We start from the raw sequence: 16569 nt of genomic DNA, 5'->3' as shown, positions 1-16569 counted from the left end.
ATATTCCAAATCTACCATAAGTAGTTCTTTTCCCAATTACACAAAAATCTCCTAGACCCTCTTCTGTCCTATATTGTTTATAGGTTCAGTTTCCATCTCTATGTAGGTGACTTTCAAATCTACGTACCTATCCCTAGACTCCTTTCAGAGCTTCAGCCCCAAATCACTGAGTGACTAATGGACATTTCCAAATGAATGTTCAGTAGGCATATCCAATTCAATATATTGAAAACAGAACTCATTATCTTTTTTTCCCCCAAACCAATTCTTCTTTCCAACTTATCTGCTTTGGTCATGAGCACCGTCATCCTCCTTGCCACCCAGGATTACATTGGCGTTATTTTCAGTTCTTTCCTCTTTCTCCCCTTCTCCCCGTGCATACCCATATGCAATCAATTGCCAAGTGCTATCAGTTCTTTCTCCACAAGGGCCTTTCACATGACTTGAGCTGCAAATGTCATGGTCTAATGGTTGAAACTATGGTCCTTCTCATGCCCTTCTTTGTAGAGGCAGGTTATTAGGAGTGTGGAACATTGCATGTATCATCAGACTTAGTAGATGTGCTGGTTAGTTTTGCTGAACTACTTCTTTCTCACATTCTTCCTTTTTTATTCTTTGTTACAAGGGATTGCTTTCTGGAAGGGAATTGGACAGTTTTGTATTTAGAAATTAAGATAATACAAAAACAAAATATATCAATATTTTTAAAAGAAAAGAAAAAAAAACTATAGTCTTTACTCTATAGCCACATTGTGTATGTCACATCTTGATGCACACCCCCAGGCACCCCATCTGTAGGAAGAAAACACCTTAGACACCAGCAATGCTTGCAATGCTGATGCTAAAACATAGACAACCTTGCATTATTATTTTACTTTTCATGTACATGAACCTTGTTTCCCCCAATGAGATTGTAAACAACTGGAAAGAAGGGACAATGTAATCCTACTTTGTCTCTTTTGTAACACCTCTATGTTTTGACACTGTCCAATAAATATTTGATTTTCAAATGTATCTACTGGTTCCTTTATCAGTGCTATGTATTTTCTCCATCTTGGTGGGTAAAGCTTATGTGGGCAGAGACTTTGTATTCTCCACATTCAACAAACTACCCATAGTATTCTGAACAGTTCCATGCACATAAATGGAACTCAATGCCTTTGTTCCTACTACCGATGATGGTATATCTTAGGACGGAATAGAGTTGTATCAAGTCCTCTGGGGAATTTTTGTTGGTGGAGTGGTTATTTTTGGTCAAGGCCTATGGTTTTGTCAGTTTAAGGAGCATCTTAGTGAAGAAACTTCCCTCTGCTGTTGCAGATCAGCAGCTAGTCTGTGACTCACCTTTCCTGAAATTTTCTGGGGCACTGAGAGATTAAGTAATTTACCCAGGGTCACACAGTTAGTATGTATCTAGAAAGACTTGAACCCAGGTCTTTCTGACTCTAAGGTCAGCTTTCTATGCAATATCGCTTCTCGCCTGGAGTATAAACAAACAAATAGAATGTCATATACAATAGCATATGGAAATTATTTTGAAAATCTTAAAACACTACAAACATCAGTTTTTATTATTACTTAGCTCACAAGAATGAAGGTCTGTCCTTTGGCTCCTTAGTTTTACAATTAGTTCTCTGGCTCTCTATAACAGTGGACTCAAAATTAGTTTCCCTGTAGTTACATCAAAGAGAAGGAGTCCTTGTAAGTTCTTCCATTAAATTCTAAGTTCTTTGAGGGCAGGGACTATATTTGGCCTCTTCTTGTATCCCCAATACTTAGCACATACATAGTTCTATGATACGTAGTAGACATTCTACGTACGTTTATTGATTAACTGAATGAATGTTTGCCACAAGGGAGGTTTCTAGAACTCAAGCTGAAGGGTATTAAGTGAACAGCAGGAATCTCCATGAGTCCATCTGGCAAACTATAGCATCATAGGATCAAAGATTTAGAGTTGGTCATCGAATCCTATCCCTTTTTATTTTACAGACAGAAGCTGAGTGATTCATTTAGAGTCACACAGCTAGTAAGTGTCTGAAGTAAGATTTGACCTCAAATCTTTCTGACCACAAGTCCAGAGATCTATCTACTACATCGTGCTCTCTCCCTTGCAGCTTAAATACAATTTGTGAACACCAAAACATCTACCCCCTTTTAATTCTGTTGAATAAGCAATACAGTGTAGTGTATACAGCGTTGGACTTGAATCAGGAAGATGTGGGTTTGAATCTTGCCACAAACATGTATGTATTAGCTGTGTGATCTTGGGCAACACTTAACATCTGCCTCTTAGTTTTTTCATCTGTAAAATGAGAGGGATGGACCTATAAGTTTCCTTCTAACTCTTAGCAATGATTCTACAATCCTAGATTCCTGTTGTGCCCCTCACTAGGTCTGTTCCTGGGTAGTCATTTCCCTCGGGGTGGCTCCAGGCTGGATCCCTCTGTCCACATGGTTTTCCTTGTCATACATTTGGTATAAAAGATAATAGAATCACAGACTTAGAGGTGAAAGGGATATTAGAGGCTGCCTAATGCAAAGAGGGCAGCTAGATGGTGCATTAAGTAGATCGCTAGGCCTGGAGTTAGGAAGAATTGAGTTCAAATCTATCCTCAGATGCTTACTAGTTGTGTGACCCTGGGCAAGTCACTTAACGCTATTTGCCTCCTCATCTGTAAAATGAGTTGGAGAAGGAAATGACAAACTACTCTAGCATCTTTGCCAAGGAAACCCAAAAAGGTGTCATGAACAGTCAAATATGATTGAAAAACAACTAAATAACAATGCAAACAAGCTATTTTTACAAATAAGGAGACAGTGTCCCTGAGAGGTTGTATGATTTTAGTCTAAATGATAAAAGGAGTATGTGAAAAGACAGAATTCAAATTCCAGGTTCAGAACTCTTTCCATTGTACCTCTCTTTTCCTTCTTTCTTTCTTTCTTTCTTTCTTTCTTTCTTTCTTTCTTTCTTTCTTTCTTTCCTTATCTCTCTCTCTTTCTTTCTTTTTTTCTTTCTTTCTTTCTTTCTTTTTTTCTATTTAAAAAGCCCTTGGTTTTTGTAAGCAAATTTGATTTGCTTGGCCTAACCCAAACACCAGGGCTATTTTTTTGTCCTCAGCAATGATTTCATCAACATGGTCTTCCTGGGATCCTGGTATAACCAAAATTGTTGGATTTAGAGTCAGGAAAGACTAGGGTTCAGTCCTGGTCTGACATTTACTAACTGTGTGATTTGGGGCAAACCATGTATGCTCTCTCAGTTTCCATTTCCTCGTTTGCAAAATAGGGATTAAAAATTCTTGCCCCTGTGGGTCTCACAGGATAAATCATGCTTGTGCCAACAACATGGTAATTACATCAGCCCCCCAAACCTTGTAATGGATTGGAGAACTCTTCATTGGGTTTAGTAGCTACTAGTATGTTTCCTTTGACTTATCTGAGGGTCTTCTACTGAAATTTATTCTGTCTGCTCTACTACATCTCAGGGCAGAGACTGTATTATTTATCTTTGCATCCCCCTAGCACCTAGTACGGTGCCTTAGAAGAGCTCAGTACATATTTGTTGAATTGAATTGAATTAAATTGGATTTGCAGCAGACTCTGGGCCCTTTGACCAGAGCCTAGCAGAGATAAATCAAGGATTGTTCTGTGCTATATTCTTATGTGTGGGACATGCCCTTGCTAGAATATAAGGGCCTATACAGTGTCTCGTGAAATTTTGTCTCTACCTCAGTGCCTAACACAGTGCTTGGTACACAACAGGTGTCTAATCAGTGTTTGTTATTGAATTTCTAGGAATTGCAGTATAAAATTTTAGAGCTGGACGGGCCTCTGGAGCTTTCTAATCCTTTCCTATCATTTCACAGATGAAGAAATTGATGCCCAGAGAGGATGAGTAACTGACTCTAAGCCACACAGCAAGTGGTGGAGCAGATTTAGCTTAATGGCAATTGGGCAACTCACCTAAAAAAAAATTAAAGGAATGTGCTTCACCTCACTTGTCTATCCCCTGTGGAGTTGATTTTCATAGAGCCTGTTTTTAGGGAAGAAATAGCATGTTTGTTTGCTGTAGGCAAATACTTATGCTGCCTCAGCCTAATGATGGGAAGAAAAACAGAAAGATTCCATGGTGACTAAATGTGTTAGGGAAGTTGAGGCAGGGAGGAGGTTAAGGAGTAACTGAAAGAAACAGGGGCTATAAAAATGCAAATGGAAAACCCAACTAAATTTTTCCAAGTATCCAGATTTAGGAAAACTATTAACACTAAAGCCATATTTTCTAATCAAAGGAAATAAGTTGTAAAACTGTAATTAGTGACTATATTAACCATCTGATCCTCAGTCTTGCCATACCCCCCCCACCCTTCCATGCACAACCTCCAACAGAGACACTTGTCCCCTGTAACATTCCACCTTGTTTTTCAGCTATTTAACAGCAAATTCTCCTTACTCCTTTTAAATGTTCCACTGGCCCTGTTCGTGGGTCCTCTACCCCCCACCACCACTCACACCCCAGCCAAAGCGGGCATTCCATTACCAGGTTGCTGTGCTCAGACAGACCTTTCTAGGGTATTTAATAATTTCTCTTCCCACATTGAAGGCCATTTTATTGATCACGTTAAGAGATAATATTTGCTTTTGGGGTTGCATCTATTTCTTCAGTGCATTACTAATTCTTCCAGAGCAATTATCAAAGCTAATTCCTACACGTTGAGCCATCACATTCCTCTACTTCCAGCTATAGGTTTTCCTTCACTTTTTACAAATAATGATTTATGCAAAGTCACCAAGACAGCTATTGCTTCCATTGCAAGGTTTATTATCTCCAAGATGAACAGACAAGTCATTAAGCGCTCATGGAAGGATTAGTGTAGAGAAAGATCACCGCATTGTGATTTTCTGGTTACATGGTTCAATACAATGATGGTTTAAGGAAGTAAAAGCCAATTTTAGCACTCCCATTATGAAGCAGTATGTGTCATCAATAGGCAGTTATAAAAGCGGTAGTTGATAAGAATTTCCCCACTATAAAAGCCCCTTCCATCACATGCCCACGGAGTGAGTCACATGAAAATAACCTCTGAAGAGGGAGATGGAAGCTTTAGCTTTTATCTTCTGTGTGTGTGTGTGTGTGTATGTGTGTGTGTGTGTGTGTGTGAGAGAGAGAGAGAGAGAGACAGACAGACAGATAGACAGACAGACAGACAGACAGACAGACACTAACAGGACTCTCTGTCTCCCATCTCTCTTTATTCTAATCCACCCTACAAACTGCTGCCAGATAAGTCTCCCTAAAGCAGTGCTTTTTACCCAACACCACCCAGCCCCAAGTCATCAGTACTTTCCCATGGTTAGAAATATAACATCCAAACTCCTTTGTGAGGCATTCAGAATCCTGCACACTCTGGCCCTTACCTATTTTTCCAACCCCATTTCCCAATAATCTCTTCTACCTGCCTTATACTTTAGCCCAGGGGTGGGGAACCTGCAGCGTTGAGGCCACATGTGGCCTTCTCGATCCTTAAGTGAGGCCTTTTGGCTGAATCCACTTGGCCTCAAGGCCGCAGGTACCCCAACCCTGCTTTAGCCAAACTGGACTACCCATTATTCCCTTAAAATGCCAGGTTCAGTCCCAAGCAAGTCCCATGTCCTTTGTAAAGCCTTTCATGGTACATGACCAAGGGGTAAGGTAACCAGAACTTGCCTGAGGCCAAGGGAGTGTATCCCCAAAGGCACATTTAGGGGACACCAAACATTAATATGTGCACTCTGCATTCCTTTAGCAAAGTAGAAAAAGGTGTGTGTGTGTGTGTGTGTGTGTGTGTGTGTGTGTGTGTGTGTGTGTAGGGGATCCAAAAGGTGGTTGGGCAAGAAGTACACTGTAAGGAAGAGGAGGCTGAGTTTTCAAGCAGCTGTGGAACAGTCTCTTTCCTCACTCCATTTTTCTCAAAAATAAATCTCATTTCACTTTATCTTATCCTGTAAACAAGATAACCCCTTTCCCTCTCTTCCAGAAAGATCATTCGCCCTTCTTCCCTCCACAAGCCACAACTAGACTGTTTCTTCCCTCAAACTGTGTGAAAGACAGCCTCACTGAGGCCTCTGGTAGAATGGGGAAAAAGATGGGAAACTAAATACCTTGAGTTGGCCAAAATGACCTCTGAAATCCTTTCCAACTCTGAGATTTTAAACCTTAAGCCACTATTGTAACTAACAAACCCTCCCATTCAACTAAAGTCATCTTAATTACTAGTTTTTTTTCATATAACAAATTGCAAAGCTAATATAAAAGTGTACTTTATACTATTTCTCCTAGTTGATGTTGTTTGCCTCTGGGGCAAATTTCTAGTTTTCATCTCTGGAGGTAAGGTTAGAGACTTCCAGAGATGCTTCTGGGAAGCTTCAGTGAGGCTTCAAAACTTGTAATAAGAGTCATGGGAAATCAGTTTGCTGAGTACTTGCAATCAATAACCAGTCAACATACATTTATTAAACTTAAGGCACTGTTAGGCACTGAAGATATGAGAGGAAAAGGAGCTTACAATCCTGCCCTCAAGGAGTTTACAATCTAAGACCTGGTTTGCAACTTGTACATATACAGGTAAATGTGAGATAAATACAAGGTAACTTGAGGAGGAAGGCCCAGCAGTCAGAGATATCAGGAAAGGTTTTATGGAGAAAGTGGTCCTTGAGCTGAGTATCAAGGAAACAAGAGACTCAAAAATGCAAAGGTGGAGAAGAAATGCATTTTAAGCCTGGGGACAGCCAGTAGAAGGGTATAGAGACCAGAGAGGGAATATCATGTACAAAGAACAGAATGAAGGCCAATTCAGTAGGATCAAGTGTATAGGAAGACTAGTAAAGCATAATATAGCCAGAAAGTGAAATAGAAGACAGGTTGCAAAGGGAGAGAGAAAATAGGTAATCACTGTAGTCATCTGCATAGATGATAATTATACTCATTATAGCAAATGAAGTCACCAAATGCGTAATTGAATGTCATGTCATAATAGAAGTGGTAGTAGTGGGAGTAGTAGCAGTGGTAAAAATAATCAATAAACATTTACTAAGCTACTAATACATATCAGTTACCACTACATAGCATTTATATACTGATTTAATACTTGCAAAGTGCTTTTCACATCACCTCATTTCCTCCTCATAATCTTAGAGGCAAGTGTTATTATCCCCATTTTACAAATGAGGAAACTGAGGCAATAAGAAGTTAAGTGACTTTCCCAGGGTCACCCAGCTAGTAGGTGTCTAGGGAATTCAGCTCTTCTAGACTCCAAGTTCAGTGCTCTATCTACTGAGTATTATTAGATGCTAAACAAGTGTTTGGTGATGATCATAATGCATGTGTTTTTATAAGAATACATGATTGTGCTTTTAATCTGGAAGTTCTATGGGGGACATATTTTAGAATGCGTTTGAGGCAGTGGAGAAAGGGGAGGGAAAAGAGAATAGTGGAATGTCTCCTATGAGTAGTGGTACATAGAAGAGTGAGCATTGGACTAAAAATCAGGAGACAAGTTCAAATATTTCTCTTTTACTAACTTTAGGTAAAAAAGAAAAAAAAACTTTGGTAAGCAATTTATACATCTGTTTTCTTATATGTTAAATGACTAAAATATTTTTGGTTTTACCCAATTTATAGGGTGTTGAAGACTCAGTTAAATAAGAATATTAAAGAGTTTTTCAAGAATATAATTGTTATCAAAATGAAAAGTACTATTATTAGAAATAGAAATAAGTTTTTAAGATCTAATTCAATAGCATTTATTAAACACCTCTTATGTATAAGGCGCTGAGCCAAGGTACTAGGAAAACAATGACAAAATGGACAAAATATCCCTGCCTTTAAGGAGCTCCTTAAGTATAGAGATTGTTTCATTCATTGTTTTTGTCTATCCAACCCCTTAGCACAGTGCCTGGTAAATAGTTAAAATTTAATGAAAAAAAACTTGTTGATTGATTATATTATAATGGATAACCTGTATTCAAGTGGTATAGGTCTTTATAGTCAATAAAAATGGACCCTTCTTTGGGGAAAGGTCAAAAAACTCACAACCTTCCCTGGAACAATTCATCTTCCAGAGACTGGATCTATATTGGACAAAGCAAAGCAGAGGACTGGTAATTAACTGATGAATTAAGAACGTGTAGACAGCCAATTTTGTCTCCTGCAAATGCTGCTTGAAAAGAAGAAAAAGCTCTGGTGGTGTTTCTTGGTGAGTTATTGTCTGGTCATTAACACCCTACAACAGAGAAGTTTCAAAAAGTCTGTGAGCCTTTTACCTCCTCAGAACTCTATTGGGTGGACTGTTTAAACTGGCACAGTAGAACAATCTCATGAAGCAGTCATCATTAGCTCACTGAATACTTCATGAAATTGGGAAGCAAATTCCCTGTCTATTCAACCACCCATTATTCACCAAGTTCTAGAGGATAAGAAAAGAGATAGGAAATATGATTAAGTCAGGCATGAATCATGTAAGAGGTTATGTGCTGTAGACCTTGAAGAAACCAGGTAGGAAGCTTAAAACAAATTTAATATTCCCAACCCTGCAAATATTTCGCAGCCTATATTTCCCTTTAGTTCCCTATGTGTATCATCTTTGTGGGAACCTTTTTCAAGATGGAGGGTGGTAGTGGATGGGGTTGAAAAGATATGAGAGTGAAGGTCACATCTAGGTCCATAAGCAGCAGAGGAAGATAGAACACTCAGACAATCACCCAGATAACTCATACCAAAATAATGCATCCCTATGAAAGATTCAGATAACTAAAGACAAATAAGGGATTTTTGCTAGAATTTTTTTAAATTTTTTGGATCAGATTTGTGATTTCATCAGGGCAGGGGGGTAGAGGTGAGTAAAATCCTTCTACTTATACAGATCACTAACTGTTCTGAAACTTAGAGTCTTCAAAAGTTGTTTGGGTCAATGACAGATTAAATGGCTTGCCCAAGGTCATAAACTCAGTATGTGTCAGAGGAAGGATTTGAACCCAAGTCTTCTTTATCCATAACTCAGTGGACTCAATGATGGTTCAATAGCCAGTACTGGGGAGTGGACAAGGTGCTGGACTTGGAGTCTGAAAAGCAAGATTCACCTCCTGCCTATGCCGTTTACTAGCCACATAATCTCCAGAACTTAGCTCGTGCTTGCTTCGACAGCACATAAATTAAAATTGTAACAATACAGAGAAGATCAGCATGGCCCCTGCTCAAGGATGACATGCAAATTTGTGAAGTGTTCCATATTTTTAGGGGGCAGCTAGGTAGCACAGTGGATAGAGCACCGGGCTCAGGAGTCAGGAAGACCTGAGTTCAAATCTGGCCTCAGACACATAACACTCACTAGCTGTGTGATGCTGGGCAAGTCACTTAACCCCAAGTGCCTCACCAAAAAAAAAAACAAAAACCCTTACCTCATTTCTATGGATGTCAGTTTCATCATCTGTAAAATGAGGAAAATAATACTTGCACCATCTACCTCACACAGCTTTTGCAAGGATCACATGAGATAGTGTAAGCTGTTGTTATTGTCATTAATATTCCCCCAACCCCCTGTGTTTGGCAGCAGTGGTGTGCTGGTAAATGTTTAACATGTGGCTCTCTGAAAAAAAAATTCATGCAGAACATATTCTAAAATTGAATTGTGACTATTAACATTTTCTCTATTGTTTCCTTAAGTCTAGACAATCAAGAAAACAATAAATAAAACCCTTTTTCATAGTATTTGCCAGTTTGAACGGTGTAAATGCTCACACAAAATTTAACAGTCAGTTCTCATGAGCTGGGTCAAGCTGCCTCCAACATACCCTGCATAGCAGGAGCTCAGGAAGGCAGACAGAAGGGGGAAACAGCTCTGGGAACTGTTCAAAGGAAAGCCTAAGTCCTAGGCTATTCAGCCCACCACCACAAAAGCAAATTCCACTTTCATTCCTCCACTCTGACCTCCACACTGTAAGTTATCCTTTTGTAACTTACTTTTTTTTTCCCATTTAAAGCTTTTCTGGACATTTATTTTAACTGGATTTCGTCTGGTTAGACATATTGAGTAGTGAGCAGAGGAACATATAATTGACTTGGCCCAGACCATCCAAAATATGGTCCAAACACTTGCATCCCCAGTAAGGACAACCCCATTAACCCTCTGCTCTGGGAGGAATGGTTATATTGAAACTCTCAAACTGTCCTTACACCTACCCCATTCCTATATGGATATCAATAGAAATATTCACTTTTCATGGAAGACTATAGCTAAGAATCCATTTAGGAAGGGAGATATATAGCAACCCCTCCAGTATTACTAGAGAAAGGAAATTGTTGCTAAGAGGAGAAATAGAAGGCCTAGATCACATTTCCTGTGGGAGTGTTCAACCTCATCTTTAAGAGACCATTGTTTTATGCAGAGAAACACTATAAAAAGGAGTGAACCTTACTTAGCATCAGTTTCACTGTACTTCAACTTGAGAAATCTCCTGGGCTGAGATATAGGGATGACTAATGAACTAGAGGATAGCTGGGGTGTGTGATCCTTAATTGTACATTTCACTGCTTTTACTATTTTCCATTACAACTTTATAGCTGACTAACTGTATTTTTCAAGAGCCTGTGCTTGGCAGTAAGAAGAACTTGTTGAGAGGGAAAAAAAAAACTTTTAAACTTTCTTGGAAACTTTTCCCCTCTTTATTAGAGTTTCTTCTTTCTCCCCTGAAGCAGAGAACATTTTTTTAAAAAAATAAGCACACAGAATGAATAGAGAATTTTATTTTAATATCTCATGCTCATTTCTCCTTTACCTTCTGAAATATTTCCCCTTCTTATATTTTTAATAAATGGCAAATTTATGAGTCAGAAGATTGATTCCTAATTGTTACAAGGGAAATAATTAAAAGTAATGGGAGGACATGTCACTTTCAGACAATTCCTGAAACCCAAGCATTTTATAGAGAATGAAGGGATTTGGGGCTTTAAACAAGGTAAGATGGGAGGAAGGGTGGTTCTCATTGTACCTTGATGCCATTTTTAAGTAGGACCTTACTTTTAGAGTTGAAGGGACCTTAGAAGTCCTCTTATCTAATTTCCCCATATTGCAGTTAAAGGAACAAAAGCCTAGAGAGAAAAGGAGATTTGTTCATGCTTGAGTCCTGGTCCTCTAACTTGAAATCCAATACTTTTTCTACTGTACCACATCTACAATTTGGTAATAAAACCCTACTTCCATTGTGTCCAGATATACTAAGTCTAATACTAAGAAGGAAAATGGAGGTGATCTAGTTATAGCATCATAGCTCTAGGGAGAGCAATGACCTTAGACATAATCTGGTCCATTTTCCTCATCTCAGATTTAAGAAGTCTAAGACACAGGGAATTTATGTAACTTAGGATTCTCAAACCCAGGTCCTCTTTACTCCAGGTTCAACTCTTTTCAGTGTGCTAAAGCTACACATTGGGAATAAAACCCTACCTAGAATATGTCTGTGCTTACGAAGTCAAATTGAAAGTTGAAGTGATCTAGGGATTTTTATTAAACTTAATGTTTCTTTGAAGATGTACCTGTCATTCAAAGTTAGAATTATTTTTGTAACACAGTACCCAGCATTGTGCCTGGCACATAGTATGCACATAATAAATACCATTTGATTTCTTTATCCAAATTATCTTATTAAACACTCAGTTCTTCACTTTATTATGTCTGAGTAGGCTACATCTCTATGTGGTAAGTGACCTGTGCTGGAACCTCAAAATATTGTCAGCTTAGTTTGTAGAGCTGCTCAGCATTAAATGAGAATGCCCTGCTCCTTTGTCTGAGAGGGAAAAAATGAAACCAACCATTTTTAAGCATTTCTGAAAATATTTGTAGTCATTTTCTCCTCAGAGTTTTTCTTAAAGCATGCAGATCATAGATTCAAGATTCAAATAGAACTGAAACCTTGACATGCTCACATCTCTCCCCTCCTTAAAAAATTCTCACTTGATCTGATAATTCCCTCTACCCATTGTCCTATGATTCCCTTTCCTACCTAAATCCCTTGAGAAAGTCTTCTAAAATCAGTACCTTCACACCATCTCTTCCCAGTCTCTTGAAACTCTCTACAATTTGGCTTCTAGCCTCATCATTTAACTGATTTAACTGTCACTCTTCTCTCTTAAGTTACCAATGATCTTTTAATTGCCATTTCTAATTTGCCTTTTCCCAATCCTCATTCTGCTTCACCTTCCTGTAACCCTTGACACTGTCAATCACCCTCTTCTCTTGAATACTTTCTCTTCTCTAGGTTTTCATGAGGCTGCTCTCTCCTGATTTTCCTTTTATCTCTCTGGTTGATCTTTCTCAACCTCCTTTGCTGAATCTTCTTCCATGTGATACCCGCTAACCCCAGATATTTATCTCCTAGGAGTCCATCCTTGCCCACCTTCCCTTCTCTTTATATATTATCTCCCTGAGTTATCTTATTAGCTCCCATGGTTTCAATTATGTTCTTTATGCAGATGACTCTTGAATCTATAGATGCATGCTTAACCCCTCTCCTTGACCTCCAGTCTCACATCACCAACTGCTTATTTGACACTGAATTGGATGTCCTGTAGACATTTAAACTCAGAATGTCCGAAACAGAACCCCTTAGTTTTCTTCCAAGACCTTCCCCTATGTTACTGTCAAAGGCACCAGCATCTTCCCAGTCACCTTGGCTTAGAATATCTAGACCATACTTGACTCCTTAGTGATGCCCACCTCACATAATCAATATATTGCCAAGTTTTGTTGTTTCTATACATCCCTTTTCCTCCTCTGACACAGCTGCCACCCTTATCCACCTTCATTACCTCTCACTTAAATTATTGCAGTAGCTTTCAGGTTAGTCTTCCAACCTGAAGTCTCTCTCTCTATTCCAGTTGATCCCCTACTCATCAGCCCAAATGATGCACCTAAAATACAGATCTGACCATGTCATTTCCCTACTTAATAAAGTACAGTGGATTTCTATTACCTCTAGGATCAAATACAAAATTTTGCATTTAGCTTTTAAAGCCCTTTACAATCTGGTCCATTCCTATATTTTTACTCTTCTTAGAGTCCACTTCTTTCTTTTTTTGTTTTTGTTTTTGTTTTTTTTTGTTTTTTAGGCAATTGGGGTTAAGTGACTTGCCCAGGGTCACACAGTTAGTAAGTTTCAAAAGTTTGGTCTGAGGGCTGGATTTGAATTCAGGTCCTCCTGACTTCAGGGCCAGTGCTCTATCCACTGCGTCACCTAGCTGCCCCGAGTCTACTTCTTTCCAAGTATTCTATTATCCATCATCACTAGGCCCATTAGGCATTGTGAATGTAAACATTTTAGTTTTATTGTGTTCCTTATGATTTTTCTTTCATGTTCACCTTTTTATGCTTCTCTTGAGTCTTGTATTTGAAAGTCAAATATTATATTCAGCTCTGATCTTTTCATCAAAAATGCTTGAAAGTGGAGGTGGAGTCAAGATGGTGGAGTAAAAGCAGTGACTTGCTTGAGCTCTCCCCCAAACCCCTCCAGATACCTATAAAAATGGCTCTAAACAAATTCTAAAGCAGCAGAACCCACAAAAAGACAGAGCAAAACAAATTTCCAGCCAAAGACAGCCTGGATGGTTGATCAGAAAGGTATATCATGCCAGGCTGGGAGAGGAACACAGATCAGCATGGGCCTGCAGGCTGCAGAGACCTTGGAACAAGCCTCAGAGGACTGAATCATGGGCAGCTGTGGCGGTTTCCAGACTTCTCAACCCATGAAAGCCAAAGACAACTTAAAAGGTCAATGGGAAAAGTCTGTGACTGTGGTGGTGAGAGAGGAGCGCAGGATCCCACCCCCATTCCTTGGTGTGGCGGCTGCTGCCTGAGCTTCTGTCCCACAGACTGAGGGGGAACGAGTGGCTGATCAGAAGACAATTGCAGGGATCTCTCTGCTGGTGCAGGATTCTCTTGCTTTGCCTGTGCTTGGATCTGGGTCACAGTTCTGGGTGGCAGTCCTGGGGCGAGGAGGAGTGCTGGCCTGGTGGAGCTTGTAGTGGCTATGGAAAGGAAACCCTCCTCACAGTTCCAAGACAGGAAACAGTGCTCATAGACCAGAGCACAGGCCAGGAAAGGAGTGAACACCTCAACCTTGATCATAGCACCTTGGAAGAACTGAAAATTTACAGGTCCCTAGAAGTATCTCAGAAAACATCTGCACAAAACCCCTGAAGCTTGGGACAGTACATTCTCCATACTGGAAACAGACTCCTACCTTAACAAAGAGTCTATAACTCAAATAATTGGCTGAGATCATGAGCAAGCAGCACAAAAAGAGTCAGATTATATTATCTTACTTTGATGACAAAGGAGATCAAAACATACAACCAGAAGAAGACAACGAAGCCAAAGCTCCTACATCCAAAGCCTCCAAGAAAAATATGAATTGGTCCCAGGCCATGGAAGGGCTCAAAAAGGATTTTGAGAAACAATTAAGAGAAGTAGAAGAAAAAGTGAGAGTGATGCTAAAGGAGACCCAAAAAAATACTGAAGAAAATAACACCTTAAAAAATAGCCTAACCCAAATGGCAAAAGAGGTCCAAAAAGCCAATGAGGAGAAGAATGTCCTAAAAAGCAAAAATGGCCAAATGGAAAAGGAAGTCCAAAAGATTACTGAAGAAAATATTTCCTTAAAAATTAGAATGGAGAAATTGGAAACTAGGGCCAATTTGAGAAATCAAAGCACTGTAACACTAATCCAAAGGAATGGAAAAATAGAAGAGAATGTGAAATATCTCATTGGAAAAACAACTGACCTGGAAAATAGATCCAGGATAGAGAACTTAAAAATTATTGGACTATCTGAAATCCATGATCAAAAAAAAAAAGAGCCTAGACATCATCTTTCAAGAAATTATCAAGGAAAACTGCCCTGATATTTTAGAACTAGACGGCAAAATAGAAATTGAAAGAATCCACCAATCTCCTCCTGAAAGAGATCCCCAGAGAAAAACTCCTAAGAATGTTGTAGCCAAATTCCAGAATTCCCAGGTCAAGGAGAAGATATTGCAAGCAACCAGAAGGAAACCATTCAAGTACTGTGGAAACACAATCAGGATAACACAAGATTTAGTAACTTCTACATTAAGGGACCACAGGGCATGGAGTATGATATTCCAGAGAGCAAAGGAGTTGGGACTACAACCTAGAATCACCTACCCAGCAAAACTGAGTATAATCCTTCAGGGTAAAAAAATGGTCATTCAATGAAATAGAGGACTTTCAAGCATTACTGTGGAAATGAACAGAGCTGAATAAAAAACTTGCCCTTCAAATACAAGACTCAAGTGAAATATGGAAGACATAAAGAGGAAAGAGAAATCGTAAGAGACTTATTAAGGTTGAACTGTTTACATTCTTGCAAGGAAAGATGATATTTGTAACTCATGAGTCCTTTGTCAGTTTTAGGGTAGTGGGAAGGAAAAAATTATATATATACATATATATGTATAGATAGATAGATAGATAGATAGATAGATAGATAGATAGATAGACAGAGGGCACAGGATGAGTTGAAGATGAAGGAGTGATATCTGGAAAATAAAATTAAGGGGTGAGAGAGGATTATACTGGGAGAAGGTGAAAGAGAAAAGTAGAATGAGGTAAAATATCTTACATGAAACAGACAAGAAAAGGCTTTTACAATGGAGGGGAAATGGGGGAAGGTGAGAGGAAATGAGTGAATCTCATTCTCGTAGGATTTGGCTTAAGGAGGGAATAAAATACCCAATGGGGTATGGAAATCTATCTTACCCGACAGGAAAATAAGGGGGGAAGGAGACAAGAGAGCAGAGGGTTGGTAGAGGGGAGGGCAGATTGGGGGAGGGGATAATCAAAAGCAAACACTTCTGAGGAGGGATAGGGTCAAAAAAGAGAGTAGAATAAATGGGGGTTAGGATAGGATGAAGGGAAATATACTTAGTTTTTCAACAGGACTATTATGGAAGTGTTTTGCATGACTTCACATCTATAACCTGTACTGAGACGCTTGCCTTTTCAATAAGGTGGGTGGGGACAGAGGAAAGGAGAAAATTTGTAACCCAAAGCTTTAAAAACACATATTAAAAAATTTTAAAAAAATTATTTAAATAAAAAGAAATGCTTGAAAGTCATCTATTTCATTAAATATCAGTTTATTCTCCTTGTAGAATTATACTCATTTTTGCTGGGTAGGTTATTCTTGTTTGTAATCTTATCTCCTTAGCCTTCCAGAATATCATTCCAAGCCCTCCTCTCCTTTAAGGTAAAAGCTGATAAATTTTGTATGATCCTGACTGTGTTGCCATGATATTTGAATTGCTTTTTTTCTGCATGCTTGCAATATTTTTTCCATGATTTGGGAGCCTTGGCTATAATATTCCTGGCAGGAACATATACAAAAAACCGTGGTATAAAAATGTAAGGATTATATCAGAAGCAATTTAAAATATGAAGAATTCAGAGAAACATGGAAAGGCTTTTATAAACTGATGCAGAGCAAAGACATTAGAACTAAAAGAACAAAATCACAGTG

At 38.9% G+C, this 16569-nt stretch overlaps 1 non-coding gene across 1 annotated transcript; it reads left to right on the top strand.

Moving 5' to 3' along the window:
- Positions 1-9165: 9165 nt before the first annotated feature.
- On the top strand, positions 9166-9272 carry LOC114023905. The gene has a single exon (XR_003566850.1). It is a non-coding gene; the product is annotated as a U6 spliceosomal RNA (small nuclear RNA).
- Positions 9273-16569: the final 7297 nt, after the last annotated feature.

This window comes from Vombatus ursinus, unplaced genomic scaffold (assembly GCF_900497805.2).
Source record: "Vombatus ursinus unplaced genomic scaffold, bare-nosed wombat genome assembly UNPS02014818.1, whole genome shotgun sequence".
Lineage (NCBI taxonomy): Eukaryota > Metazoa > Chordata > Mammalia > Diprotodontia > Vombatidae > Vombatus > Vombatus ursinus.
The sequence above is the reverse complement of the archived record's forward strand: the minus strand, read 5'-3'. Positions and strand labels throughout refer to the sequence as shown.